This window comes from Pinus tabuliformis, chromosome 6, assembly GCF_031772625.1.
Source record: "Pinus tabuliformis cultivar Carrire ecotype Pingquan chromosome 6, CPIR1, whole genome shotgun sequence".
Taxonomy (NCBI): domain Eukaryota; kingdom Viridiplantae; phylum Streptophyta; class Pinopsida; order Pinales; family Pinaceae; genus Pinus; species Pinus tabuliformis.
Window position 1 is genome coordinate 919547382 of NC_142292.1, and position 26901 is coordinate 919574282.

A 26901-nucleotide genomic window follows, 5' to 3' on the forward strand; every position below is an offset into this window, starting at 1 on the left:
TATTGGAGCTATTATGAGAGTTCATTAGACCTTCTTGGTGAATCTCAGATAAGTTCCAGGCCCCTATGTTCAGATATGCATTGATTACTTGTAGTTTTCATTTTCACCATATGTTTGACGAAATGATTATCATGGTTAGGCTCCATTAGATAAATTTATTGACTAAGTTTTTTATGAATGGATTTGTCTTGATGTTATATATCATTCTAGAAAGTCTCACTAAGTTTTGGGCAGTGTTTGGGAGACAAGCCCTAGAAAGGTGGAAATTATTTTGCTGACGTAGGCTTAGAACTAAGGAATTAGGACTACATTAGCTACCTTGTAAGCTTATGCATGTGACTGCAGGCTTACATTCACATGGAGGCCTTTTTATGCATGCGATTGTGGACCTAGATCACTAAAAGGGCAAGTTAGCTCAGTGTTTGGCCACATGGAGTGGTTGTTTAGCTCTAAAGGTTCTTGTAGCTCTTGAGGGAGGTAAACGAGGTTTTAGTTTGTTGATTCCACTTCCTCAATCATACTTAGGAGGTTGAGTCAAATCATTGTAACTCTTCATCACATGTTTACCCGATAGACTGGAGAAGTTGGGTAAACGTGGAAGGAGGGTGCTAGAGAGTGGTATCAAAGCATGGTTTAAACACTTGGACTAGATATTGTTATGGATATCCCATTCAGCCCATCTGGCTAGATGCATCTTTTTATGTATGAATGCATGTTCATGGTTATGGTTATGAATGCATAGTAGGTTAGACCTGCATCATGGTGGTCATTATGCAGTTTTTGTCATCATGATGTTGTTGGTATGTTATGATGTTTATATGTTGGGTGAGATGGATGTTGATGCTACTTTGGATCAGTTTGTGCATATAGTTATGGTTATGATATTCATGTATGAGTTGATATAATTGTGATATTGTGTCATACTAATATGGACTGACTTGTGCAGATGTGATAGCCTCCCCTGAGATACATTAAGGTATGAGTGTGATTATGTCATATGTTTTGTTTATCTAACATGATATGTTTACAGTTTGTCTCAATGTTTGATTAATTGCGTTATATGTGTATGTGTCTATAATATTGCATGAAGGAATTATCTTGTTTTAAGATTATTTTACTATCACAATATGCGTTGGGACAACTAATATGCACTTGAGTGTAAGTCGGTGCTAGTTGTAGTATTATGATTAATGACTGTGAGTTGATTATGGCATGACTATCAATCTTGGTAAAGGTTGATTTCAAATTAATATACATTATGTCTTGATCTTTGGAACATGTGATTGACATGTGCGAATAGTTGCAAGGTAACATGCTTGGTATTAGCATGACAAGGTAATAGTTGATTTGTTTATATGAATAATAGTAGGGTGATTTGATAGTACATATAAAGACTCCAATTTAGTAAGGAAAAATATAAAGGAAAGGAATTTGGTGAAAACTCATTTGGCTATGTTTGGAGACCTTTTATTCCAAGTGAATGAGTGCTTTGCATGAATACGTGAAGTCTTCTTAACCTTTATTTTGCCTGACATTGTGTGGATATATGTTATATTCATGAACATGTATTTGATAGGTGTAACATCTGGTTTCATGTTATGGGGGATTCATCAAGGAATTGGAGTCCCTTGAGAGATAACATATGTATGTGTTTAGTTACAAGGAAGTGTGCTCAACACAACAAGGTAAGGTAACAAGTATATTGTTACATTTATGTGTGCACTAATAGCTACATGTTTATGGAAGTATGATGCAGGGGATTGCATGGAAAAAGAGATGCCCATGGAATCTTGGAGAAGGGTGAGGTTGATATTTCCTTTGGAGGCATTGGGAACCCATGGAGTTGAGTCTTGGTTTTTTTATTACTAGTCTTGTGATTTTGATGCTTTGTGATCTATTTGCACTTGATTTGCAGTTTATTTTATGTCTTGGTACATGGCCATGCCACTTTGTTTGTGGTATTATAATGTTTTTGGTTTTTCATGGTTTTGTTCATGTTCCTTCTTGTTCTTTCCTTTTATGTTTTGGGGGACTTGGGAATTCATTGGGGAAAGAGGGAAGTTAATGGAGCTTGGGAAGCATTAAATGAAACCCAACAGGTAATGTAAGACTCGAATGAAGCTTCGTGTATGAGTAAACGATAGTTGAAGGAAATAATATGATAGTTAGTTGGATTGGTTGGGTCCATTGGGATAAATGGATGGTGGTAGGACATTCATGAGAAAGGTGACAGGAAAGGTAGAGTGAATGAGTCTAAGGTATTAGATGTGTTGGCTAATTTGAGAATTGTCCTTCTCAATGTTGTGCATGTCATGGAGGGTAAAGAGAGTTATCTTAACCTTGACCTTACAATATTAGGTAATTATGTTCTGATCTAGATTATGTTGATGTCTATATATGTATACATGTATGTGTGTATGTCATTCTCTGACAGGGTTGTTAGGGATCACAATTATTTTATGCTAAGGATTATATATATGTAAGTATGTATGTCATTGTCTGACAAGATTGCGTGAAGAGGTTCTTGGCTTTATGAGGAATCAAGTGGGAAGAATAACCTGGAAGATCCATGAGGTTAATATTGCATGGATGAGATTTGATAATATATGCTTGTACTATGCCTATGTTGTTTTATGGATAGGTAACGATAAAGGATACATCGGCTAAATCTAATCAATGTGATCCACGACATGTTGGAACATGAATGGATAGTGGAAAGACCCTAGAAGCTAGGTTGCCTGCTAGAAAGAGTGTGGTCTCTCCATGTGAAGTACTACTGTTGTGTATATTTTGTACATGTTGTACCTGTGGTGTTGTGTACATGTGGTATGGTGTACATGTATTATATGCAGTGATGTGTCGATGTTGTATATCTGGTGTTGTGTATAAATGGTGCTATGTACATAACATCGGTTGTGATTTTATAAGCTATTAAAATATTTTTTGAAATACTATTATAAAATAAAAAAATACAATTATATAATTATATAAATTTTTCAAAATTAATTTAAATTAAAAATATAAAGTATAATTAAAAAATAATTCAAAATAATTTAAATTAAAAATATAAAACATAAATTAAAAAATAAAAGGATAACATGTTATTTAACCTTTTTAGAAATAAATTAATGAATAATAACCTCTAACTTATAAATAAAAATTAAATTAAAAAAATTTCATATCGATGGAAAACCTCCGCCAATATTTTAAATACCCTAAGTATTAAAAAGCAATAATGAATGGAAATATCATAAATGTAACTCATGGAAGTGATTTTAATGAAATTCAAAATTTTATTTTTACGAACCTTCCGAGGAGCAAAAGCAACTAAACCATATAAACTATACATACTAAATGATGCTATGATTAGAATGTCGTGTATTCTGATAGGAGGATTTGGTGTTCAATCTTAAATATGTATCATTGTATTGTATAAAGCGGATTTCCCAGAGACTAGAAGATCCGGAATGCGTTCAGTTATAATCTTTGTTTCGGAACGATGCTTTGGATTGTTGTATGAAGATGCGAGATCGTTGACATTTGTTGGAAGGTATTAATTCCAACTACCTCTGTTAATGCAGTAGGTAGATTAATCTAGAGAATACAACAGATATTAAAAGTGTAGTTTCTAGAAGTCGGTGGGTCATCAATGTTAGTCGGCAGCGAGCGGCGGTAGTCGGTAGATTGCTGTAGAATTTATGGCTATCCGTGTGTATAAATTTCCATGGTTGTTAATGCAATGAATAAGCTCTTCTATGAGTCTTCCATGTATCTGTTATGGTATCAGAGCAGTCTCTAATTTGGTATCGGAGCTGAGGGTTTTTGTTGTGTCTAGTGCGTGAGGAAGAGCGAGCATTGTGGAAGTGCCACTAGGTGAGGAGCCAGTGTGGTTTGTAGCGTTGTGTGAGGAGAGGCCGAGTGGTGTTAGATGCATGAGGCTAGTTGTTGTGTGACGTGTTTGAGTGTAGAGAGCGAGGGAGTGTTGCTATGCCTAGAGCAGTGTGGAGTTGGGCAAAACGTTGTTCGAAAGCTTGGTAGAAGGCCCAAAGCCAAGAAGAGCTGGGATATACGCCGAGTGGTGTGCATGAAAGATCCTCAGACAATGAATTTTGGAGCAATCAAAATAGAGTCACTGACCAACCTGTTTGTAGTGTCTATGAGAGGTTGAATCTGATTTGGAGAAGCTATTGTGTTAAGTTTTTCTCTGACATTTGTGAGAATTATTTGACAAAAATCCATGATGTCCAGAAGAGAGACATCATTGGTGTGGGCATGTTGAATGCATGCGTGTGAGCTTAAGAGCCGATTGAGAAGCTGCAGAAGCATAGTTGTTAGTGAATCTGCAAGCTTGTTGCAGTGGTGTTGGGACTTGGTGAAAGCTGACAATGGAAAGTCTATTGCGGCCTGGTGTGTGCGGCTTGTGAAGAACTAGAGTCTTGTTGTGGATTGAAGAAGTGTTGAAGCTGAAGGGCTGTGGATGCTACTGAGGGTGGATCGAGCCAACTGGAGGAGAAGAAAGTCATTGTTGGAGTCTTGCCTAACAGATCGTTGTTGGAGTGTTGCCTAGAGTGGGCTAAACTTGAGCCAGCAGTAAAGAGTTGTGTTGTTTTTGGCGTTGCTACATAGGAGGACCGTATCTGCCTTCGTGAACCAGAGGGCCAAGATTTGTGAGGCTTTGCCTTGTTGGTGTGTTGTGCCAGAGCCCACGTGAGCTGTGGGGTGCAACCAAGTTTGTTGTAGCCTATTTAAAAGGTTGTTGCTCTACTTGTAGCAATTTTTAGTGCAGCATATTGATCTTATATGCAGCTTGTGTGGAGTGTTCGCTGTGAGTGGTTGCTGAGAGTAAGCGAGCGTAATTCTCTGTTTTCTCTTTCGATTCTATAGAACTATTATGCTGCTGTTTTAGATTGGATCTAGTGGAATCTTGGCTCGTGGCTGTTTTATGTTATTCCTGTGTTGCAAAACAAAATCTGTTTGCAACGGGTGAAGGTTCTGGTGAACTATGAAGTAAAAGCCATCCGCTGTGTGGAAAGTAAAATCCGTATGCTCTCTGATATTTGTGCCTATAGTGGATCACAACATCTGTAGTTGTGTTAAAAGAAAAGTGTTTTGAAGTTCTAAGTTTCAAGTTATAAGTGTTGTGTGTTCAGCAGTGTAATTTCTGGAAGCAGAGTAAGTTTGTCCAGCTGTGCAATTTCTGTGTTTAATTGCAGTAATTGTGTTGATTTTTATAGTATCATTTGTTATCATGTATGAGGAAATTTAAGGAATGAAATTAGTCTTTTCCATAATCCTAATTTGATATTAGAAGAGGAACAACGGGATAAAACTCGGATCTCTAGCAAGTTCTTGCAAGGTGTGTCTCTTTTGCACATGGTAATTGTAAAGCTAAAACCAGTGGTCAAGGATAAGAAGTGAGAGGTAGAGCCGAGAGGTGCTATTCCAAGAGTGGTAAGGAAAATTTAAGCCTAGCTGATATGTCTATCTTTTTAGACCTTTTTGACAATGATCCTTTCGATGATCATTTTCTCAGGAACCTATTTCGATTGAGCAGTGTTTTTGAGTTCTTGGACAAACAATATCATGCTGAGGATTATGTTGTTAAATAAATCACTCATGTTGTTGAGGATTATGTCGTTGAAGAAATAACTTAGAGTAAAACTTGCTTCTCTCATAACCCAATTATTAGAAGTGTTATTGGATCTGCTTTCAAGATGACTGCTACTATGGAGGACACTACCATGGATGTTCTTCGGAGGCCGCTCATGTTCAAAGATGACTGCATTTTGGTGACTCCTTTGTTGGTTCCTCATGGAAAGTGAGGAGAACATGAATTAGATTACCTTGTTCGGGATCTTGCATTGCATCCCAATCCAGAAGAGGTTATTAACGTGAAGTATGTAAGCAAGGAGAAAAGGAATTTCATAAGGAAACCCAGGAAGGTGAAGATGAAACTATACCAGCTAATGCATAAGCATGGACCCTTTAGCAAGAAGTCAAAAATGAAATGTTTTGTTGTAAATCTAGCTGAGACATGGACCAGCAGGCATGACAATTAAGAGTATAGTGTCTTGTATATTATGCTATGGTATATAGTTGGAATTAAGGGGGAGTGTTGGAAGGTATTAATTCCAACTACATATGTTAATGCAGTAGCTAGATTAATCTAGAGAATACAAAAGATATTCAAAGTGTAGTTTATAAAAGTCGGCGGGTCATCAATGTTAGTCGGTAGTGAGCGGCGGTAATCGACAGATTGCTGTAGAAGTTACGGCTATCCGTGTGTATAAATTTCCATGGTTCTTAATGCAATGAACAAGCTCTTCAATGAGTCTTCCATGTCTCTATTATGGTATCAGAGCAGTCTCTAAATACATTGTGGTTTAAATCTCTTTGCATGCTATATTGAATTGGATGCAATCATCCATCATCTACAAATATGACCATGAAGTCGACGAAGAATACAAGAGAAGTTAGCCTTAATATGACCGATAATTAATATGACAATTAAATATTATCATTCTCCAATTTATTTAAATTGTCCCTGCACATATGTAGGATTTCAAAAAACCTAACCGTTATCTCTATATTTAGAATAAAATTTGACAACCTGGAAAAAGCAGGGCACACTAACTGCAAACCCTGAAAAAGCAGGATACGCGAAGAGGAAAAGCCGAAAAATCCAGATATACGTTATCTTCGAATTTTATTTCGCTCCTCTTGACATGGTGGTAGTATGAGACAATGCTCACCTATTTCATCTCTGTGTTTGTCTATTCTTATGTTTCTGTGTCTCTGTGTGGGTTTGCATGTATGTCAATATTTTCTTTTTTGTGTGTGTTCCTTTTGGGTGAAATTAAGTCTGTGAGCCACAAAGCATGAAGCAAAGAAGGGAAAATTCCTCAAGAAGAGGTATCTCAGTACTATTCTATAGCCTAACCAAACCATCCAATGAAATCTCCATGCTACTTATCGATGGATGGATGAGGTGAGGCAGATCTCCTTTTCATTTTTTTTATTAAATCTCTTTCATTTTAGTATTATGAATTTACTGATTATATCTGAATTTTTTTTGGTGTTCTTGATTATTTCAGCTTCTTTACTATGCATTTAGAAAGGACAAACTAGGGAGTGAGCACGACTATGGAGCAAGCAGTTTTAAGGTACCTACTTCTCAATACCTTCTTGATTGTAGTGTAGTTGATTTAAATATCGATTTATCTATAAGATTCAGAACTCTTTGGTTAAAAAATATAAAGACCTCTTTCTAATTTCTAGATATGAAAATATAGAAATAGCTATGAAAAATAAGTATAGTGTGTGATTTCTCTCTGAATTACCTCATAATTGAAAAGAGAGTGGCAGGCACTCAAGGCGGAAAAAATAGTTAAAAGGCATCTTGCAGTTACTTCTCAATACCTTCTTGATTCGGATGTTGTTGCTTTAAATATCAATTTACTTATAAGATTTAGAACTCTTTGGTCAAAAAGTGTATCTGCATACCTAATACAAAGTTGGGCTTCACAGAATATATTGAGAACATAAAGAATAAGTTGCATCTTAAAGAATAATTTTTCCTGCTGTCGAGCTCAATCCTTCACGTAGATTTAGGAATTAGGAAAATGAAGGTGAATTACTGAATCAGAAATGGTTTAATTTTTCAGATTTCAGGTTGCTCTTTGTTTGAATCGGTTTTTAGTTTAGATGTTTGATTTCTGGGTGGTGGCCATACTCTTAAAATATTTTTTATTTTTATCTTCATAATTTTGTTTCTATTTCTTAGCCGCCAACACAGTCTTTCTCCATTCATCTTGAGGTTGGGTTGGGCTTAGCTATTAAGAGTTTGGAGATACAGAGTCTGTTGGGTCCCTATAATACTAGTGATTACCCCATTACTATTATAGTTATACCCCTTATTTATATTCTTGTGCCCCTATTACCCCCTTATTGTTATTTCTGTGCCCCATAGAATCCCTCTATTGTTATTTTTGTGGCTTTATATTATTATTGTTAGGTCGGCTAAATTATATTGTGACTCCTTAGACTCCTATATATAGAAAGGAGGTTTTGTCATTTGTATCATCCAAGAACTGTTCATTTATGTAATGTAAAGGAGGTTTCCCCCTCGAAGAGGTTGAATTCTAAGGCGTTGATCTACCTTTTCTATCTTTTTCTTGAGCTAGTTTCATAACACTTGGTATCAGAGCTTTGGATTCTAGGGTTTCGCTACTCCAAACAGGTCATTGTGGCATTTTCGCTATAACTTTTTTTCTGTGATGTTTCAGAAGTCGCAAAAAAAACCCATTTGAGAAGACCTGGGGAAAATTGTCATAACTTTCTCTCTGGGAATCAGATTGAAATTTCATAAGAAGGTACAGAAAGAAGACGGACTGTAGTTTCTTTTATATCATTTTCAGAACCAAATATCGAAAATTTTACATGTGGCGCTTCATACAACTTCGCTCTTCTGGAAAGGTCTATAATCAGGTCATCTTGGGAGATTGTGCATAACTCTTTCTTGGAGAATCCAATTTGGATCAGACTGGTGGCATTGGAAAGAGGACACAGAGAGCTACTACAGGTCACAAATTCACAACTATATGATTGGAAAGTACAGAGATACATCAGAGGCAATATCGAGCTCCTACAAAGTGAAAAAAGGTGTGTAGATTTTTTTAAATTTTTGCTTAAGCTTGGTTTGAAAATTTATTTTGAAGGAATTCAAAGGGCATAGTAGAGCATTATTATCGGTAACTAATGCCCCGAGGAAAGAAAATGGAAACACCTAGTAAGGAACCTAAAAGCTCTAGCATGACTCATGAAGAAGAGGAAGAAATGCTACATGATATATCAAAATTACAAGAACAAGTGCAACAAATGTCACGCTCACAAAAGTTAACAGATGCTAAGATAAATGGCGTGGAAGCTAAGATAAATGGTGTGGAAGCTAAGATGGACAATTTGAAGATAGATTTGAACACAAATTTGAAGACAGGCATGGCAGATTTGAAGACAGATTTGACAAATTTTCTACAAGAAATACTTACTAATGGTGAAAAGGTAGGAAAGGAAACTCATGATGAGAACAAAAGAAATGTTAATCATGATTCCATAGACGCTAATGTTGGATCGAAGAATCACCATATTCCAAAAATCGATATGAGGAAGTTTGATGGCAAGGATCCCGCCACATGGATATTACAGATGGAGCAATTCTTCGATCTCAATAATGTGCAAAATGCACAAAAGGTACGTATGGCAACTGTATATTTGGAACCAAATCAGTTTGTATGGTATCAATGGCTTTGTTCTCGTAAACAATTTATCACTTGGGCAATTTTTACGGAAGAATTGATAGCACATTATGAGGACACAAAAAGCAACACTTTTTTTAGCCAATTGATAAGTCTCAAACAAAAGGGTTCAATAATGGAGCACATTGAGGAGTTCCAAAAATTGAACATAAGGGTAAAAGATATTCCAGAGGAGCATAGGATTGATGTGTTCATAGGGTCTTTAAAGGATAATATCCAACATGATGTTCGCCTTTGGGAACCTGATTCATTAGAGAAGGCATTCAGGTTAGCAAGAAAAACGGAAAGCAAAATTATGGCAACTAGGAAGCATACCACTCACAACTATAAAGACGGAAGTGTTGTTGCCCCTAGTCTTCCATAACCTACAAGGTTGACACCACAACAATTGAAGAAAAAAGAGCAAAAGGGATTTGTTACAATTGTGATAGCAAATACACAAAAGGTCACAAGTGTGCTGAGAAGAAATTATTCTACATAGATTTTGAAGACGAAGAAGAAAAGGAGCAAGAAAGATCAAAAGAAGAGGATATATTCCAGGAACAAAGCCTAGATGAAGAACAAATAAATCCGACCATATCTTGTAATGCATTGGCGGGAATTACCACTCCTCAAACCATCAAGATATAAGGACAAATCAAGAAGAAAAAGGTAGTATTGTTGATTGATTCAGGAAGCACCCACAATTTTATTCATTGTAGGGTAGCAAAAGAATTGAATTGCTTCCTATATCCAGCACCAGAGTGTCAAGTGATGATTGCAAATTGAGGAACAATAAATTGCTCTGGAAAGTGCCATAATATCAAGCTATCCATGGGAGAATATGTATTGACTAGCCCAATGCTTTCCATTCCAATGGGAGGTGCCGATGTTGTACTAGGAGTCCAATGGCTACAATCCTTGGGTACAATAGCTTTTAATTTTCAAGAACTTTTCATGAAATTTTCTGTGGAAGGAAAGGAAGTTGAATTAAGGGGTATTGCAAGGAAACCAGGAAAGATAATCAGCTCTAATGGCATGACTAAGCTTCTAAAAAAGGAGCAAAGAGGTGTAATTGCACAATTATGTTCGCTAGATGTTTCCACATTGGAATCATCTATTGCTCCAGATCTCCAAAAAGTCCTGGAAAATCATTCCAAGGTATTTGAGACTCCCGAAGGTCTCCCACCTATGCGTGATCATGATCATGCTATTCATCTAATTCCAGGAAGTGTTCCTCCAAACATCAGGCCATACAGATATCCCTATGTCCAAAAAAGTGAAATTGAACGTATGGTTGCAGAAATGCTAGAGGCTGGTATAATTCAACCGAGTCAAAGTTATTTCTCAGCTCCAGTAGTATTGGTGCACAAGAAGGATGGATCATGGCACATGTGTCCAGATTATAGGGAGCTCAACAAGCTCACTATTAAAGATAAGTTCCCCATTCCTGTCATTGATGAATTACTGGATGAATTGCATGGATCAATTTACTTCACCAAGTTGGATCTTCGTTCGGGATATCATCAAATCAGAATGAAGATTGAAGACATTCTGAAAACGGCATTTAGAACTCATGAGGGTCATTATGAATTTTTGGTCATGCCTTTTGGCCTTACCAATGCACCTTCAACATTTCAAGGTTTGATGAATTCAATTTTCAAACCATTCCTTAGAAAATTTGTGTTAGTATTTTTTGATGATATACTAATCTACAGCAAGTCTTGGAAGGATCATGTTGAACATGTTGACAGGGTGCTACAACTATTGGAGGAGAAACAATTATATGCAAAAAGATCCAAATGTTTCTTTGGAGTCCAGGAGGTGGAATATTTGGGTCATATTGTATCTCATGAAGGAGTTAAGGTAGACCCTAGCAAAACTAAAGCCATTAAGGAATGGAAAATCCCCACATCCATAAAGCATCTGCGAGGATTTCTTGGGTTGACAGGGTATTATCACAAGTTTGTTAAGAATTATGGGAGAATAGCAGCACCTCTAACAACATTATTGAAGAAAGATTCATTTTCATGGACTCCGGAAGCAACAAAGGCCTTTGAACATCTTAAAGAGGCAATGTGCCAAGCACCGGTCTTAGCTACACCGAACTTCACAAAAACCTTTATTGTGGAATGTGATGCTTCAGGAAATGGAATTGGTGCTGTTCTAATGCAAGATGAAAGACCCATTGCTTTTGAAAGTTGTCCAATCAAGGGAAAGTTTTTAAGCAAAGCTATTTATGAGAAGGAAATGTTGGCAATACTCCATGCACTTAAGAAATGGCGACGCTACCTAATGGGAAGACACTTCAAGGTAAAAATGGATCATGATAGCCTTAAATACTTTTTAGAACAAATATTATCCTCTGAAGAGCAACAAAAGTGGGTCACAAAGATGTTGGGTTATGACTTTGAAATCATCTACAAAAAAGGGAAGCAAAATGTGGTGGCAGATGCACTCTCAAGAAAGGATGAGGATGTGGAAGCATTGTTGTGTGCCATTTCTATTATCCAACCAGATTGGATAAACAAAGAAAGGGAGGAATGGAAGAATGACAAAGAAGTGTGGGCACTTATTCGAAAGCTACAACAAGATTTCAGTACTTCTGATACATTTCGCTGGCAAAATGATTCGCTATGGTACAAAGATCGCTTATACCTCTGTAAGAATTCCCAGCTAAAACAAAAGATTCTTATGGAATTGCACACTTCTCCCTTAGGAGGGCACTCAGGATTTTTAAAAACTTACCACAGGGTTAAGAAGGAATTTTTTTGGGATGGCCTTAAATCAGATATTCAAAAGTTTGTAGCGGAATGTTTGGTTTGCCAATAAAATAAAGTTGAAACAATTAAGACATCGGGTCTACTACAACCTCTATCCATTCCAAGCCAACGTTGGGAGGAGGTTTCAATGGATTTTATCACAGGTTTACCCAAGTCTGAGGGAAAGAGTGTCATCATGGTGGTAGTTGACAGACTTACCAAGTATGCACACTTTTGTGCATTATCACACCCATTTAAAGCCAGTACAATTTCTACTGCATTTATGGAAACAGTTCAAAAGCTACATGGAAACCCAAAGATTATTGTAAGTGACAGAGATCCCATTTTCACTGGAAATTTTTTGACAGAATTATTTTCTTGTCTTGGTACTCAGTTAGCTCATAGCTCATCTTATCATCCTCAATCTGATGGGCAAACTGAGATAGTAAACAAATGTTTGGAAGGATATCTTCGTTGCTTTCTATCTGATAAACAGACACAATGGGTCAAATGGTTGCCTCTGGCTAAATGGTGGTATAACACTTCCTTCCATACAGCAACAAAAATGACCCCATTTATGGAACTTTATGGGTATCAACCACCATCCATCACATCATATTTAAGAGAAAATTCTAAGGTTCAGGCAGTGGAACATCACATCGAACATCAACAACAAGTCCTCCAACTCTTAAAGGATAACCTCGTGTTGGCACAAAATAGAATGAAACAACAGGCAGATCAACATCGCAGTGAAAGAAGTTTTGATGTAGGTGATTGGGTATTCCTACGGCTACAACCATATAAGCAAATGTCCCTAAAGCAAGCTAAGAAGGATAATAAACTATCACCAAAGTATTATGGTCCGTACAAGGTGTTGCAGAAGATTGGTACTATGGCATACAAATTGGAGCTTCCTGCAGCTTCTCGATTGCACCCAATTTTCCATGTTTCATGTTTAAAGAAGGTTATAGGCGAAAAGTTCCCAATTCAAACAATATTGCCAGAACTTGACTAGGAAGGAAAAATTATATTGGAACCGGAAGCAGTCACAGAAACAAGAACTCGACAACTACGAAATCGATCAATTTCAGAGTATCTTATCAAGTGGAAGAACTTATCCGCTGAAGATTCCACATGGGAGGATGAGAATTTTATGCAAAAGTATCCAGAATTACTCAAGCGTTGAGGACAACACTTTTTTGAAGGAGAGGGGCATGTTGGGTCCCTATAATACTAGTGATTACCCCATTACTATTATAGTTATACCCCTTATTTATATTGTTGTGCCCCTATTACCCCCTTATTGTTATTTATGTGCCCCATAGAATCCCTCTATTGTTATTTTTGTGGATTTATATTATTATTGTTAGGTCGGCTAGATTATATTGTGACTCCTTAGACTCCTATATATAGAAAGGAGGTTTTGTCATTTGTATCATCCAAGAACTGTTCATTTATGTAATGTAAAGGAGGTTGCCCCCTCGAAGAGGCTGAATTCTAAGGCGTTGATCTATCTTTTCTATCTTTTCTTGAGCTGGTTTCATAACAGAGTCCCACAACTCTGCCATCACTTGCACACCATGAATTAAGCCATGATGGTTTGGTCTAAACCAACCCAAATAGAATAAATTAGAGATGGACTTATAGTAGTTAACTTCTCTCAATTTGAATCAAGACAAAGTATACCTAAATCAACCATTTGCACAACAGAAGAAAAGAGTGACGCTTCGTTATTTCTTCCTAAACCTAATCCGTTGTCTTGGAAAACCCCCTTTTAAGATCACCAGAACGTTCTTCTCATATTCTAGACGGAATATAACAGCTGACTAGGGGAATATAACACACAATAGAGGGTAACAATTAACTTCTCTCAATTGCAAATAGGACCATACAACAATCCAATATTAGCAACGAAGAAACAAAATAATGAGGCTCTGTTCTTTCTTCCTAAACCTAAACCTAATTCGTCGTATCGAAAAACCCAGTTTCAAGATGCAGTTACCCTAATCTGTCGTCTTGGAAAACCCGTTTCAATATGCAGTGAGTATCATATCTACTCACGAGAGTGTTATGCTAATATTCTATTGGTTGTGAGCATGAAAACTCAGCTAGGTTGGTGGATTCTATTCAGTTGGATGTTACATAATGATTTTAGTATTTCCATCTCCACACCGTTTCGTGAATTTGCTGTTGTATGGGATCATGACAACTTAGCTAACTAGTTGGATTGTGTTTTGTTGGACTGTACAGACAGATTACCATATCTACATCATCAATTGTTGCGGTTATGTGTTATGGGACGAAGCATGCGAAGGTCAATTATAAAATTACTATAGTTAATTTTTTTATAACTTTTTTTTAATATTATATGTATTTTTCAATGTTATTTTTACAAGCAGAAAACGTATTTTTCATAATTCCATTAAAAATATTTGCATCATTATTATTTTTATTACATTCTTTTCAATGATCTATAAAAAAAATAATGTTTTTATGACTTTTATAAACTATTGAAAAAAGTGTAATAAAAATAATAATTATACAAATATTTTTAATGGAATTTTGAAAAATACGTTTCCGCTTGTAAAAAGAACATTGAAAAATACATATAATATTGAAAAAAATGTTATAAAAAAACAAACTATAGTATTCTTTTCACCCAAGTAAAATAAAACATAAAACATGAGATCCTACGATCCGAGTATAATTGGCCTTGTTTGTCTAATTTTATATATATATATATATATATATATATATATATATATATATATATAGATATAGATATAGATAATATTTTTTCTCTTATCTAAAAATATTTAAAATATCAATCTTTTTTAATTTATAAAATGTTTAATAATTTAACTTCTCGTTAATATGGATTAATCTTTTATATACATATATATATATATATATATATATATATATATATATATATATATATATATAGATATATATATATATATATATATATATATATATATGTTTAAGATTTTCATATATATTTATCTATATGTTGTTTCAAATGATATTGAATTGTACTTTTTTTCAAATATTAATGTAAACACTTATCCCTTATACCAAAATTATAAAACATCTCACTACTCTTGAAATAATTATTTACTATTTTTTATTTATTATTTTAATAAATGATATGACAAATTAGGTTAGTATACAGTTGATCATGAAAATTAGAGAGAGAAAGGGAGAGTGAGATAGGAGAGGGGAGGATGGAGGGACGGGAAGAGAGGGAGTGAGTAGTGGGGGTGGCAGGGGGACAACAAGGGAGCGAGTGCGGAAGATGGAGGGAGGAGAGAGATGGAGGGATAGAGGCAAAGGGGGTGGGGAATGAGGAGGGACAAAGAGGAAAACGGGGAGTGACTCGTGGTGGGGATGGAGAGAGGGAGGGAGGAGAGAGACAGAGAGAGGGGGGAAAGGGGAGAGATGAGAGAGACAAAGGAGGGAGGAAGGGGGATAGAGGAGAGGGAAAGAAGGATGTAGAGAGTGGGAGAGGAAGGTGGGAGGGAGAGGGAGGAAGAGGGAGCTAGTAGTGGGGGAGGAGGGGAGGAGTGGACATGAAGGTACAAAGAGAGGGCAAGAGAGGAGAGAGATGTAGGGATGGAGAGAGAGAGAGGAGAGAGATGGGGGAAGGGAGAGAGAGAGGAGGAGAGAGATGGAGGGAGGGATGGAGGGAGGGGGAGATTAAGGGGTGGAGGGAGAAGGAGAGAGGAGGGAGGCCGAGGGGGTAGGGGGAAAGTGGGGGGATAGGGACAAAGAGGGGTGGTGGAGGTGGGGAACGAGGAGGGACAAAGAGGAAGAGAGGGAGTGAGTGTTGGGGGGATGAAGAGAGGGAAGAGGAGAGAGATATAGGTAGGTAAGCAGGGGAAGAGAGGAGAGCAAGAGAAGGATATAAAGAGGGGGAAAGGAGGTGGGAGGAAGAGGGAGGGAGAGGAAGATAGGGAGTGAGTAATGGGGGAGGGAGAAGGATAGAGGAGGGAGATAGGGTGGTGGGGGGAGAGGGACAGAGAGGGGGGGAGGTAGTGAAGGAGGAGGGACAGAGAGGAAGAGAGGTAGCACATGGTGAGGGCTATGCAGAGAGGGAGGGGGAGAGAGATGGAGGGAGGGAGGCAAGGGAAGAGAGGAGAGAGAGAGGAGGGAGGCCAAGGGGGTGGAGGGAGAGGGAGAGAGATGGGTAGGAGCAAAGGAGGAGGGATAGAGAGGAAGAGGCGGAGGGGGTGGAGAGCGACAATAAGGGAGGGAGAGAGCATGAGAGGGGAGAGAGATGTAGGGAGGGAGAGAGGGAGAGATGGGCGATGGCGAAGGAGGAGGGATAGAGAGGAAGAGACAGAGGTGGGTGGAGAGAGACAAGAAGGGAGGGACCGAGCACGAGAGGGGAGAGAGATGTAGGGAGGGAGAGAGGGAGGAGGATGGAGATGGAGGATGGGAGAGATAGAGGAGGAGAGAGATGGAGGGAGGGCTGAAGAGAGGGGAAGAGAGGGGGAGATGGAGGGAGGGAGGGAGAAGGAGAGAAGAGGGAGTCAGAGGGGGTAGGGATAGGTGGGGGGTGGTGGAGGTGGGGAAGGAGGAGGGACAGGAAGAAGAGAGGGAAGAGGAGAGAGATGGAGGGAGGGAGGCAGGGGGCCAAAGGAGAGGAGGGGGAGGACAAGGGTTGGAGAGGTAGAGAGGGAGTGAGTAATGGGCAGGGAGAAGGAGAGAGGAGGGATGTTGGGTGGTTGAGGGGAGAGTGAGAGAGAGGGAGGGAAGCGGTGAAGGAGGAGGGACGGAGAGGAACAGAGGGAGCGAGTGGTGGGGGGTATGCAGAGAGGGAGGGGGGAGAGAGAGGGGAGGGAGGCGAAGAAGGAGGAGGGATAGAGAGGAAGAGAGGGAGCGCGTGGTGGGGGGTATGCAGAGAGGGAGGGGGATAGAGATGAAGGGAGGGAGGCAAGCGAAGAGAGGAGAGAGAGAGGAGGAGGCCGAGCGGGTGGAGGAGAGGGAGAGAGAGGGGGGTGGCAGCGACGAAGGAGTAGGGATAGAGAGGAAGAGTTGAAGGGGATGGAGGGTGACAAGACAGGAGGGAGAGTGCATGAGAGAGGAGAGAGATGTAGGGAGGGAGAGAGAGAGGAGGAGAGAGATGGAGGATGGGACAGAGAGAGGAGGAGAGAGATGGAGGGAGGGATGAAGGGAGGGGAAGAGAGGGGGAGATGGAGGGAGGGAGGGATAAGGAGAGAAGAGGGAGGTAGAGGGGGTAGGTGGTAGGTGGGGGGATTGGAGAGAGGGGTGGTGGAGGTGGGGAAGGGGGAGGGACAGTGAGGAAGAGAGGGAGTTATTGTTGGGGAGATGAAGAGAGGGAGAGGAGAGAGATGGAGGCAGGGAGGTAGGGGGCAAGAGGAGAGTGAGATAAGGATATAGAGAGTAGGAGAGGAGGGGGCGGATGAGGGAGGGAGAGGAAGAGAGGGAGAAGGAGAGAGGATGGAGGTAGGGTGGGTCAGGGGAGAGGGAGAGAGAGGGGGGGAAGTGGTGAAGGAGGAGGGACACAAAGGAATAAGGGAGCGAGTGGTGGGGATTATGCAGAGAGGGAGGGGGAGAGAGACGAAGGGAGGGAAGCAAGGGGGGAGAGGAAAGAGACGAAGGGAGGGTTGGATGAAGGATGAGAGAGGAGAGGGAGATAATGATAGAGAGAGGGGGGCAGGAGGGGGGAAGGAAGATGGAGGGAAAGGAAGAGAGGCAGTGAGTAGTGCGGGAGGGAGAAGGAGAGAGGAGGGGGAGAGGGGGCTAGCGGTGGTAGGGGATAGGGAGAGGGGATAGGGAGAGGGGGGGCGATGTGGGGAAGGATGAGGGACTAAGAGGAACAGAGGGAGCGAGTGGTGGGGGGATGGAGAGGAGGAGGAGATAGACAAAGTGAGGGAGGTAGGGGGAAGTGGAGAGAGATGGAGGGAGGGAGTAGGGGAGAGAGGAGAGCGAGTAGTGGGTGAGGGAGGGGAGGCAGAGGGAGAGAGGAGAGAGATGGAGGGAGGGAGTCAGGGGGTAGAGGAGAGGGAGAGAAGGATAGAGAGAGAGAGGGGGGGGAGGGAGGTAGGGAGAGATAGGAGATAGAGAGAAGGATAGAGAGACAGGGAGAGTAGGGAGGGGAAGAGGAAAGGAAAGGAAGAGAGGGAGTCAGTAGTGGGGAAGAGAGAAGGAGAGAGGAGGGAGGTCAGGGTAGGAAGTAGGTGTGGGACAGGGAGAGGGGGGGTGAGGTGGGGAGGTGCAGAAGGAGGAGGGACAGAGAGGAAGAGAGGGAGAAAGTCATGTGGGAGATGGATAGAGGGAGGAGGAGAGGGATGAAGGGAGGGAGGCAGGGGGAGACAATGAGGGAGGGTGCCCAGATAGGAAGGGAGCAAGTGGGGGAGACGGAGAGAGGGAGAGGGAGCGGGAGAGAGGATAGAGATGGAGGGAGGGAGGAAGGGGAGAGAGGAGAGATATGGAGGAAGGGAGAGAGGTAGGGATAGAGAGATGGAGGGAGGGAGACAGGGGGAGAGATGAGATAGAGAGAAGGATAGAGAGAGGGGGAGAGTAAGTGTGAGGAAGAGGGAGGGAAAGGAAGAGAGAGAGAGAAGGAGATAGGAGGGAGGTCGAGGGGGTGAGGAGTGGGTAGGAAGTAGGTGGGGGGATAGGGAGAGAGGGAGGGAAATGTGGGGAGGTGGGAAAGGAGGAGGGACAGAGAGGAAGAGAGGGAGCGAGTGGTGGGGGGATGGAGAGATGGAGAGAGAGGGAGCGGGAGAGAGGAGAGAGACAGAAGAAGGTTGGTAGGGGAGAGACGAGGGATATGGAGGGAGGGAGACGGGGAGGAAGAGAGAGGAGAGAGATGGAGGGAGGGAGGAGGAGAGAAGAAGAGAGGGGGAGATGGAGTGATGGAGGGACAAGGAAAGAGGATGGACGTCGAGGCAGTGGGGGATAGAGAGAGAGAGGTGAGGGGGAGGATGGTGGTGTGGAAGGTGGAAGGAAAAAGAGGAAAAGAGGGAGCGAGTGGTGGGGGGATAAAAAGAGAGAGGAAGCGAGAGACAGAGGGAGGGAGACAGGGGAGAGAGGAGAGAGACAAAGGGAGGGAGGGAGGAGGAGAGAGGAGAGAGATGGAGGGAGTGAGGTATGGGGAGAAAGGAGAGGGAGAGAAAGATAGAGAGAGTGGAAGAGAAGGGGGGATGAAGAAGGAATAAGAGGAAGGGAGGGAGAGGAAGGATAACAAATTCAAAAATGATGACCCTAGAAGAAGAAGAACAAGGCAAGTTAAAAATAATGGACAATACAGGTACACTTATGCTAAGTAATGATAATTATAAAAAATGAAAAGAAGAAATGAAGTCTAAGTTAATGAACATAGGATCTGATGTTTGGAACTTTATGTAATGGTTAAACCAAAGCTCCTCAATCATGTGAATAATTACAAAAGAATAATGTAGCATTAAATGAGATCTTTGGTAACATACCTAATTCAGCATTAGGAAATATTATGCACTATGAAACTACAAACGAAGTATGGGATAATATTTAGGAAATTCATGAAGGAAGAACAAAGGAATATTGTTCATCAGAAGAACCAACAAGTAACCTTATTTCTAAACAAAATAATGATGTAACAAAAGATAAGTTTGTTACGTCAGATCAAGTTACTGATTCAGAAGAAGACATATTAGAGGAAGTTATTCATCTTAGAAGAATACTCAATCTTTCTTTGAAAAGGATTATTAATCTTAAGAATAAGTTGCAGGCATATGATAACAAGGATCATGTTATAGTAGAATCTAAACAATATTTTGAAGGACTTGAAGCTAAGATCGTCTCTCTAAGAGCAGTTCTGGAAAATGAAAACAAACAAAAAGAAGAGTTACTTGAAGTACTTGAAGAAGAAGATAATGGGTTGAAGAAAGAGATCATCAAATTAAAGGAGCAATTAGAAGAAGGAAGAAAGGTTGAAGAAGGAATGAGGAAGTAGTATTAGGTAAAGGAAGAACAATACGAAAGAATGGAGGTTGAGGTAAACATTCCAAAAGTTAAATTAGAATAAAAGGATAAACACTTAAGATTTCAAGATAGTGCTAATATTTTGGATAACATTCTTAGTAGTCAAAGGTCTCCTGCCATTAAACCTAGGCTTGGGTTTCATGAAATTGTAAAAGGAGAATCTAGTTCACAGGATTGTAAAAGGATCGTGAATGATAACAATATGAAATATGAAATTCCTTTGAAAAGGATAAGAAGTCAACCAGATCAACATCCAAGGAAGATGAATTTTCAAAAGAAATCATTTTCTCCCAATAATGGAAAGATGAATCAATTCTCTCCTCTCATCAATAATGTTGAATGTTTTATATGTCATAAGTATAGACATGTTGTAGACAACTGCAGCGGAAAATTGTTTCGGTCTCAAGAAAATAATCACTTCATAAGATTGGGAACATCAGTTACTAGGTACTCAAGTTTCTTTAAGGGATAGTGTTTTACTTGAAACATATTTGGTCACAAATATATTGATTGCAATAGAGGGAATATGAAACAAAAATATTATGATTCCTATGCTCCCTTTTCTGGTCATATAAGATGTTATGCTTGTAGCAAATTTTGGAATGTAGCAAACTAATGTAGGAAAAAATAAATAGATCGCCACATACAACATGGAAAACAATCATATAATAATATTGATGTCAAAAGACCTCAAAAAGATGGACCCACCAAAATTTCTCATAATAAGCAGAAAGAATAAGAACAGATAAGATTTGGTCTTGCCCTCTATTGGTTTGAAGATGAAGATGAATGATACATAGACAATGGATTCTCTCATCACATGATAGGAGATAAGAATAAGTTTGAGTCTCCCAGGAATAACGAAGAGGCTAAAGTTATTCTTGGAAATAAATCTCTAGCAAAAGTTTTGGGAAAAGGTAGAACCAAAATTAATAGGTATAAAAGAGCAGCTAACACTTTATTTGTTCAAGGGCTAAACAAGAATATTCTATGTGTAGGTCAAATGGAAAATAAAGGAAATGTAATTGTGTTTACTTCATCCAAATGCAAGGTTATAGATGAAGAAGCTAGGTAGGTCATAGCAAGAGGATACATAAATCTAGACAAATTATACGTGTTTAAATAAATGAATTCCGGTAGAAATGAGGAGGATACTTCCTCTTTTTCAAACTCAAAATAAAAGAAGATGGTCATTACTATAGTACATTGTTCTTAAAATAATACTTCTCATAGTAACTGCAAAAGTGATGTCAGCTACATGACCTTAAGAAGAGAAGGAGAAGATTATCAAGATCACTGATATATGATCTCAAGTGGAGCTATACATATGTATATCTTGATGATGATTCCCATGGTTTTCTTATATTCATGTTGCTTATATTACTCGCAGTGCATCTGATGTAGTAACAGCAAAGAGTAACATACAATATAGGCTCAGGGGAAGCTATGGTTATGAAAATTCACTATTTTACATTTTGTACATTGTTCTTATGAAGGATAGTTGCATATATATGCTAATTTTGATCTATACAGTCATGTATATTTCTCTGACATGATGAAATAGTGGGACAAACTCAGTGCTCAAGGGGAGCATTTTATATAATAGTGCATTGTTGGCATTATGAATTCCTGCCCATTCCATGTTGCATGATGATGTTCATGATAAGTATATAGATTATTAATGACATATGGTTGTTACTACTGAAGACACATAGGTTTTTGTTAGTGATTATGAATTCCTGAATGTTGGTTAAAGTTGCACATAGTGAAGCTAAATTTAAATAAAGGGATATGTTGTTGTGCTTCAAAATATTTATATGTCTTTGATGTATGGGGTTTATGGCTCTTCCTACAAATGGAAAGAGCATGTTGATCTTGATGATATGAGGTCAATAGGATGAGTTGATAATAGATCTCTATGGAACAATCTTATTTTGTTGCTACAATTGATTGATATTCTTGTTGCAGGTTCCTATATGGTGTATGGTGGTTGTTGATGACTATCATGGTCTTGCTACATCACTATTGAGGTGTTTGGTTTTGGTTATAAATGTAATATTTGTCTCTTTATTTAAAGGTCATCTAAAGACCCATGATGTAATAATTGTAAAATTCAGTAATGTTTGGACTATTGTGGTCAAGTCAATTATGTATGTAATCCCATTACTTTGAGAATTTTACGTAATGTTGAGTGAAATATGTAACCCCACTATGATGGGTGATTGATTTAAGCATGAGTCCTTGGTGATAGGAAAGGCCATATTTGGTTGATTCATAGAGTCATGTACTTTCGAAGATTCAACATATGCTCCAGGGGAGCATGGTTAGTATATAGTATTCATATTCAACATATTAGGTCTACAATGCTCATCTCTACAAAGGGAGTGTGAAGGCTTCATTAAGCTTTGGTAATCCCTGTTCCCTTGATGTCAAACGGGGAGAGAATCTTGGTGTTTGAAGAATAATTCTTGGAGAGAATCTTGGTGACTTGGGAGAGAAACTTTGTATGTTTACAGGTATTTACAGGTGGTGGTGACTAAACACCAAAGTGGTTTCCATAAAGTGGAAAGGGGAAGATTGTTGGAATTATGACTAAAGTGTTGTCCTCGATGACGACCTACTTGATTAAGGTGTCAACATGATGGTAGAGTTATGATTATATAGGTTGGTACAAATGTGATAGAGAGAATGGACAAAGGAATATCAATTCAAATACATAGGAATGATAAAGGCAAAGTTTGGGAAAGTATACACAGGTCCTATGAAGAAAGGTCTCATACATATGAAGGTATGGTGAATAAGTGTTGTGTACATATTCCACACCATGGTAATTGGAATACTAGGAGTCTTTGCAATGGTATTGGCCCATAGTATTGAATTCAACAATGGATATTTGAACCCATCAAAGAATACCATTGACATTACTAAAGGATTGGCCTAAGGTATTGGCTAAGGCATAAGATATATAAGGAGATGGAGGTCAAGTGTTAGTGTGTGAAAGTTATGGTTTATTGATGAATTCATTCATTTGAAATAGGTGTTCACCAAGGAGTAGGGAAGAGGTTTAGATCTGATAGGTCTAAAAGAATAGTAGAGACTAATGAATATGCTTGCTTCATCTTTTATGATTATGACTAACAATGATAGAATTTTCATGGTAATGATACTCTGACATAAATGTGTGATAGTAAGATTTGTGAAGTGTGTGTTGTGATTTCACCGAAGCAACGATTTACTGATTATAAATATATATGCATGTTTGTCTCTAAGAAGTCACATACATACATGGATCTGCTTCTTGGTAGTCGTGTATACATTCTGTGAAACTTTAGAATCTGTACGCAGGTGTCAAACGTGATAAGTGCATACATACGCAGATGTTCTTTGTAATATTCATGTATAAATATTAGGGTTTGTAGTATGAGCTGATAAAGATGGTTGATTTATTTTGTTATGTTTTTTGTTATGTGTCAATGAAGTCTCTCTTCTGATAATATATGTTTAACAATGTTGGTTGGGTTGAATTGTTTATGGAATGGCATGTTGACTGGTGATGATGCCACTGTGTGGTGATAGGTATTTGGTTTAGTGATATGTGATGGTCTCGGTATGTGATTTATTGATTGATTCAATGTGATAATGATTTAGAGTTAGTTTTTCAGTATTTTGAGATTTGTATGTAGGTAGTCTTCACGAGAAGTGCGTACATACAAAGGTATGATTCATAAGAGTAACTTATGTGATGTGAATGGTTATGCACTGATATGATATGTTATGAATTAGTTTGATCTAGTTCCATTGGTTGATTAGGATTCAGTTACTACTTTGATGATTCAATTGGTTTCGTGATTGAGTGATTTGATATAGTGATTTATTTCATAAGTGTTATTTGATATTGAGCTTAAATGATGGAAGTGCATCTAGTCTAAAAATATGATGAAAAGTGGTCTACAAGTTTGATGTTTTGAGTTAGTTTAATCTAGTATGAAACATTATGAAACGTGGTTCACAAAAGAGCTAAGGGTTGGAGCCTTGAGTTAGGGAGTCAAGGCTTTCTTCTAGTGGTAGCTGGTAAATCTATTCAAGGGTAGGAGATCCCTTCCGATGGGTGTTAGTAAATGAGATTAGGGGTTTGTAACTCCCTTCTAGTGGGTGTTGGAGAATGAGAGAATGTTGTAGTCTTCTGCAATTTGCTTTCTGCATAGTGGTATGAGTCTGCGCCAGTACAATATTGTAATATGTTTTCCCCTATAATAAAAGAAGAAGATATATATGATGACAATTGTGGTTTTCTCCCACTTTGGGTTTCCACCTAAAATCCTAGTGTCCTCATGTGTTGCTGTGTTTCTTATGTGTGATGGTTTATTCTGCTCGTACTATTCATGGTTAATGTTTAATTAATGCCTAATGAATTAATGATGCACTGGTTCAAGTTAAATATATTGTGAAATAAATAACAAGTTAGTTAAATGGGTGTATGATGTTTGTCTTCATCGTAGTTGTGTGCATACGTTACTGTACCTAATGACAGTAGCATACAAAAATTTGAATAAGAAATTGAAAGGTTTATGTGAGTTTTAAAATATTGATTCACCGGTCCCCAGTATTTTTCCCAACATCCATCGATTATCTAGAATGTATATTTTGTAGGCCTTTGATGATTCATTATAACAAAAAATATGATTTCTTTCCTAAAGGATCAAGATTGTTCCTCTTATATTTAGGAACATGAATATATATAGGAGAACCAAACATTCTCATGTGTCCAACCTGTGGCTTCCTTTCAGAGAATGTTTCTTCAAGATCCATACCTACTAGAACTTTATGAGGGCTTCTATTTTGAACGTACATGGTTTTCAGTGATGCTTCATCCCGTAAAAAAATGGTGATTCCAAATCATGCATGATGTCCTTGACAGAGTCTTCAATGGACCTATTCTTTCATTTTTCTACATCATTCTAATATGGATTATAGGGTACAATTAGCTCGCTTGTAATCTTATTATGCCTATAGACTTGTGTGTGGTATAGATCGAAGTGCCATGTAACCCTTAGTATGCGGTATTTAACAGTTGGTAAATTAATCACTCACTAACACCCCGTGTAATGGACTAAACCACTAGGAGACCCTCATTTCATTAACTTAGTACAAATTTTTTATAGTTGAGCATAATATAGTGTGGAGTTTGCAACAAATATTCATTTTAATATTTTGCTTTTAGTAATTATTTAATGGGAAACCAATAGTAATATAAATTCCATTTAACCAAAAAGAGGTTCTATGACAATGCTATGCAAATACCCAGCTTAAAGTTTGGTACTAAGAAAATAACAATAATCTCACAATAATGATTAGCTAGATGTAACATCATTATTTAGTTAATTACATTTAGTCTCATCTCATGTATAGGTCCCCTCAAATTTCATTTTTGAAAGTGATTTATAAAAATGATATGATAAAAATTTTCATAATAGATTTTAACATTAATGTTGAGTTTAATTCTTTTACTATTTAGATAGAAAAATAAAGTAATCTCATATTAATGGTAATGAGATCCCATCATGCTTGAATGCTATTTTTTTCTTTTTAAAATATTTTTTGTGTTTAATAATTATATAGAATGGCCTAAATAGGATAATTGACGTAACTCGTGTAGTTCGATTGGAAGCCATGGGATCTAAGAGTGCTTGTAATAGTAGTAGTTGTTGAAACTTCACTAGTCAGATTTTCCTAATCATTATATTTGGTTTAAAAAATCCAATCTCATATGATTAGCATGAATAAGCACCTATGACTAGAGACAGGTGACTAGTATTTTTATGGTCAAAAGCACAAAGAGGAGTTATGGAGGTGAGCTTCATTGAAATAATCTATAAAAAAAACATTTCCAAATATTAATATAATAAAAGTGAAGAAATGAAATCCGATTACAAATTTAGATATGTTATTTCCAACCATTTTAACTAAAGTAATTCATACCTTCACCTAGATTTTCAAGGACTACACATAGTTGATGATTTCCTCTAACACAAGTGTAAGCTAGTATATAACATACAACATAATAATAATCTTCAATTCAATGGCTCAAACAACATTAATCGTTAATTCAACCATCTTTAAAAAAACCATTGACTCAAAAAACAAAACCATATTGATCCATCATTAATTTAGCAATCAGATGTAAGTCATCAATTCAACAAATATGAAAAGAGAGAAGATTTTTTTAAGCTCTCACTAGACTTTATAAGATTTAAATCACAACATAAGAAAATATTCCTTTTACAAAATTGTGTCACGATAAATATTTTTTACCTTAATGCACCTACTGCCTTTTCTATATATTCATTTTATTGATACTTCAGCTTTTTCAGTGTTCTGAAAGAAACTATGTAAAAAGAGTAGCAATATTATACTTTTGAGCAACCCAGAATAAGGTTTTGTAGAACATTCATGCGATCAATAGTCTATGGAACTTTTGACTTACATTTCATTGAAATTTAATGCATATAAGTATATTATGTGTCGAACTAATAAATTATTAATGTTTTATATGTATATATACCCTTTCCTTCTAGCTACGACTTTCTATAAACTGTCTTCTTCTTGATCTCATGTGGATATAACCTTTCTGAGAATACAATGTTGCATTTGACCTCTACTTCTTCTTTGCTATTGGTTATGATCTCAAAAGCCTCAGGTTCGTGTATGAGAATTGAAGGAGCTTCATTTTCACTTAGGTCATGAGATGTTCTAGTCAACAAGATCGATGCATGGAAACACTACAAAAGATTAACAACCGATGTTAGAAAAATGTGAAAACGCTAAAAAAATTCAATCGAGTAAAACATCAT